The sequence below is a fragment of the Mytilus edulis genome, chromosome 12 (assembly GCF_963676685.1).
Source record: "Mytilus edulis chromosome 12, xbMytEdul2.2, whole genome shotgun sequence".
NCBI classification, from domain to species: Eukaryota; Metazoa; Mollusca; class Bivalvia; order Mytilida; family Mytilidae; genus Mytilus; species Mytilus edulis.
Window position 1 is genome coordinate 6526082 of NC_092355.1, and position 6000 is coordinate 6532081.

Genomic DNA, 6000 nt, shown 5'->3' on the forward strand with positions numbered 1-6000 from the left:
CAGTGCCTGCTAGGCATTGTTTTTGTTGTTGTTGCTATCAATAAAATAATAATGTTGTTGGTTTGTTTATCGGAATAGTTCACATTTTGTCATGTCTGGACTTATATATACCTGACTGTACGGTATGCATGTTGACCACTGTTGCGTACCATTTAGACACTTGAATGGCATTCATACCAAATCTCCATAACTTAATTTTTTTCCTAGCACAAGCTTCTTTTCGCAAAGGTAATGTTTCTTATCATTTATTGCTGTGTATTAATTTTTGCTTTTGTACTTATTTTCTTTATTCTTCAAATATAACAATATTGTTGACATGAGTTTTAACAAAATTGTTTCTCTTTCATTCCCTTTTCCAAAGTCAGAAGAAGAAAGATACCATTATCATTCGTTTATTTTTTTTCTGGACGAAAGATCTGGATTCTTTCTGTTATATTGTAGTTCCTGTGTGTTTTCTTTGTTGGGTTTGATTGCTTATAATGTATTAAACTCATAGACATGTACTTACAATTGAATATAGTGCATGATTAACAGTATTTTTTTTTCTAATTACCCTTAGGTAGTCGGGACCTGCCTCCATCTTAAATGCTTTAAATTTGAGAACCAGTCTGGTGTTATTGTCAGCATCAAGACTCCAGCTCCGCCTATCGTAATTTGGGTATGCTGCCGGGTAATTTGTTGACCTTATGGTTTTAACGAAAATTACTGTAGAAATAAAAAACGATAAAGTATAAGAAATTGGCCATGTAAATTAAAATCAAAATTATAAGATCGTTCACTCTGTTAAAAAAAGGTAGCTTATTATCCTACGAAACATAAGGTAAAATAATTAAAACAAAACGGACTCTGAGAAAACTATTTGAAAGGAAATTCAATAGTCAAATGGCATAATAAAATGCTCAAAACACATCAATTCAACGAATAACAACTAAATAGTCCTTACATGGTACATACATTTTCTTATATAGAAAATGATGGATTAGTCCTGGCACTATTGCTAACTAAAACTCTGAATTGTATGACAGTGTATCAGATTCAATTAAACCGTATAACAATATGAGAACAAAACAAACAGATATAATAAGTTAAAAAGTAAAAAAGGGTACAGCAGTCAACATTGTATTATACTCTCAATCATAATAAAAAACTGCTGTTCGGTCTGAACAATTCTTCGTGTTGAAGACCATGCTTTGATCTCATATTTATTATATTGATTATTGTGTGTTATTTGCATTCATACCACATCTTCTTATATCTAAATATGTCTACACACAAAAAAAAAAAAGTATATAAACAAATAATAAAAAAAAAAAAAAAATTAAAAAAGTACAGAAGCACAACAACATAATAATAACATGACGGGAAGTATAAGTATCGCGCCGCGTCACATGGATATTCCCAGTAATATGTATATAAACAAATAAATAAAACAAAAATGAAAAAAATAAAGCAAACAATCTATGAAAAAAAGAGAAAGATATACGAAACTGCATTGACCTTGCAAACTCATATACATTATGTTATTTACTCACATTCACCACCAACTGTAGATATACAGAATGGTTTATTGTGTCTAGAAACAATACATTTATTGTTTTTTGAGCAAGGATTAGGCCGGCACGCAGCTGCTTTTATCTGAAATAGAAATAAAAACTTTTCTCATTTGCACATCGATCAATTCATCAATCTTATATATTTATCTATATGTAAGCGATCCAATTTTATAAGTCTTTCCATATTCGTGGAAAAATCTTTTGCTTTTGATCTTAATTTAAGTGTGTTCAATTTTCTGTATAAAGACCTATGGCTTTATTGAATGCTTTTCTCATGTAAGAGTTATCTCCCTGAACACTGTTATTTCTAATACTTCACAAACGTAGAGGAAAAGAAAAACAAATCAAATTGCTCGTAATATCTTCAAGATGTTTTGTGTAATATTGGCCAAAGCGGCAAAATGATTTCATATGAGTGTGGTTTCTCCTCTGGTATTTGATATGAGTGAAATGCATTTCTAATTGGCAAACCATAATTGAGAATGACCATAGAGTTTCTTGGTACAATAACAATATGTCAAGTTCATTTAAAAAAATATTTTGGCTTTATATCACTTATTTGCAGAAATTGTGTACGATATCGACAAAATATTTTTACAGAATTGTTAGTTGCGACATTTCGTAACACAAATTTTAGTTGAAAGGTTACAAAGACATCTTAATGGAGTGTTATGGTTATATAATTCATGTATCCTATAGTAGAGACCTCGGGTCTTTTGATTTAAGGTTGCTGTTTAATGATATTGAAATTGGGGTCACAGCCAAACTTTGACTTGTTGTTTTCCGATTTTGTACTTTGCTCTGACTTATTTCCGGTTCAAGATTAAGTCATATTTTTTTTAAAACAATATGTAACAAAAAGATGATCTTGACGAAAGTCAACCGGATGTTACCTTTTGAAAACCAAAGTAGCAATGTTTGCATTTTTCAACTACAATTTACCAAAACTTAAATCTTTGGATTCAGTATAAAACCTGGTTCAAATGTATTCGGAATAAACGTTTTGTGTACAGGAAGTGCCTTTTGATCTTCTAATTTAAGGCACAAGAAATTGAAACCATGTATTTTCAGAATCAACATTTATTAAACTTTTATCTTTTAACCAAAATTGACTTTGTAAACTAATGTTTTCCTGTTTTTCCCTTTAGGTGCTTGGTTTATGACCTTAAACTTGAGGTCACGGTCAAAAGTAAATTTAAAGTTCTTTGCATCAACTAAATATGTAGACACGATAAAGCTATAGGACAATGTGCATTTAGTTCCAATATCACTTGACAAATATCAACCGGAAGTGACATAAGTCCTGCATTCTTTCACAATAAGGTATATTTATAATAATAAAAAACAAGACAGTATTATCAATCTATTATAGTCGTATCAACATGTATTAGCAATGTTAAAATACCTGAATTAATTGGGGTTTTTTTGCAAGGACAATTCATCAATTCGACTTAACACATTATTTATACAACTTCACTTATTGTCATCTCCGGACGGCAAAACATGTTAAATTCCTCAAGAATTTTACTGCAGCATTTTTAATTTTATTTAATCAAATTTTTTTTCAAATCATTTTTATTTGTTATCAGCAAATAGGACTAAAAAAACTAAAACTTGCCGTTCGTCGTGCATAGTTCCAAATGCATTTTTTTGTTTCTTTTTTAGTTTGGCAGTTGTTTGTTAAAAATAAAGTTGTTTTAACTAAATCAAAGTTGGGTTTTCCAATTACATGTAGTAATCTTTTTCAAAATAAATGTTTTTCTTATATATGTTACAGTCATTTTCTAAATTTAGGCATTTTGTAAAATGCCTGAAAATTTTAGGCATTTTCTAAAATGCCTGCAAAATTCAGTCATTACACAAAATGACTAATTTTTCTAGGCATTTTACAAAATGCCTAGAAAAATTGATAGGCATTATACAAAATGCCTGAAATGGTTTTATAGAATGAAATATTAAACAATTTAAAAAAAGCTTTCAACAGTTTTATTTATGATAATTACTGAATTAAAAAAGAAGAGTTTTAACAAACATTACTGGATTATTCCAAAAAACTCTAAAATTATTTTTCATTTCTCAAAATGTTTGGATGACCGAACTGTTACACCATATTTGTCCTGATTTTTTGTCAATACATTGTTTTGCGTTAAATCTGGTTTTAGAACTTCAACCAAAGTTTGAGAAACCTGAATCATGATATATTTTGCCGTTTCATTACCTTAAATGACAAACACTTAACTTTCAACATCATTGTGGTTCGCAATAAGCACATACGTCACACATGAATATCTTCTTTTTCATACATTTATTGTAGGTTCCAAAGATCAAAGTACATCAGCTCATGATTAGTTTCACTTGTATCTTTTGGCTTATAGCTTTTCACGGACCGTAGCAGATCTGCCCATGACGGGTGATGCGTCTTTAGCAGCAGACGCTTATCCTGTCAAAGCACTGTTACTTGTCTGTTAAATGCAGTTTTAAGGAAATTTTGCAATTTTGGTTATTATCTTTCATCTTATCTAAAGCCTATAGAGATAAACTAAACAGCAATAACGTTCAGAAAATTACAATCTAAAAATAAGACAATATGACCAAAACTGTCAATTAACCCCTTATGGAGTTATTGCCCTTTACATTCAATTTTAAAAAAATGTAATCTTTAACCAAAATTTTCTCCAATTAATATACTGAACCATATAAATTTAAACGTAGCCACAATTTGTGATATATGCTATACTGATTGAACAACGTATGAGACGACACTGCTAACCATATATTTGCATCACAACAAAACACAGCCTTGTATGGCAAAATACATATTGTAGAGGGGAGTTTGTTTCGATGTGGATTTACCAATTTAAAATCCTCATTATTTCTGAAAGAGAACATCAAATATATTGCCATATTTTATTCAAATGCAAAACTTTTTTCACGTTAAGAACTCTACAGCAATCAGTCAATAAAAATAAACTTTTTTGTCTACAAATTTTTCACCCAACTGTTTTGAATCTAGAATTTCTAAAAATTCTATTGTTAATTTTGTTCTATTGACAGAACAATTTGTCTTTCTGCAATTTTGACAATATAATCATAAATTCACTTCTGGTATCTGAATTACAAATTGAGTAAGTACTTTACGTAGTTTCACTAAAAATAATATATCATATGACAAACAAACCTTCCCAGATGGTTTTTAAAAAATGAATTAATTCTACGGAACCATTAGTTATTTTCTTTGCAAGACATTGTGTTTTTGTCCACTATGGTCAATGTCCTTCTTCTACAAATTGGCTGAAACTGAACAGGCAATTTGTTAAATTTTGCTTCTAAATTTCAGTCATTTTACTAAATGACTAGGTATTTTTTGTCATTTTGTATAATGCCTGTCAAGTTTAGGCATTTTATAAATTGCCTGAAAATTCAGTCATTTTACAAAATGCCTAAATTTAGAAAATGCCTGTAACATATACATGTGGCAGACCTTATTATTTGTAATTGATATTCCCCTTTTTTGAAAACAAAATTGTATGTGTCTTTATTTGACTATTTACATGATGCTTGTTCAGTTTATATTTGTTAAACTGAATATATATTGCTATTTTGAATGCATTGTAAAAGCTATTTATTTATATTCTAAAATTTAGTATTTGCATCCTTGCAAATCATGTATAGGCTTCTTTGAGAGCCTTATACATTTTATATATAAGAAGATGTGGTATGAGTGTCAATACCAACTGGGCGAGGGCTGTATAGGTCAAGGTCATTAAATACTTCCATCGGTAGTGCCAATGAAACAACACTCCATCCAAGTCACAATTTATAAATGTAAATCATTATAGGTCAAAGTACGGTCGTCTTCAACAGGAAGCCTTGGCTCACATCGAAACGCAGAAAAAGACAGACAGGGTTCAAATATGACTAGTGTAAAACCATTCAAACGGGTAAACAAACGGTCTCATATATAAAAAAAAAACGAGAACACTTATGACCCACATCAACAAACGTTAATTTACTACTGAAACATCATATTCTCGACTTAGGACGGTGCGAACAAAAAACGTTTTAATAGATACTACCATCTCCTTTATCTAAAACATTTGTGTAACATTACGACATAGAACACACAATTAAATGTCAATTGAAATGGCTTAACTTAATCAAAAAACATATTAACACTAGTTAAAATACTTTGATTGTATACATTTTATTATGATACACCCGGTTTTAAATACTTATATTGAATGGTCTGAGGACTGAAGTTCAATTCAATTAAGGAAAACTGTGCACTTCCAAAATCTCCCTATGAGGTAAGTGCATCTGTAACATGCCTTCTTAAAACCGTAAGTATTAACGTGATTGAACGATTTATTATTTCTTAACGTCTGGTCTATACGATAAAACTTGTATTTATTGAATAAACTATATATTGTGTTGGGGGAGGGTCTTT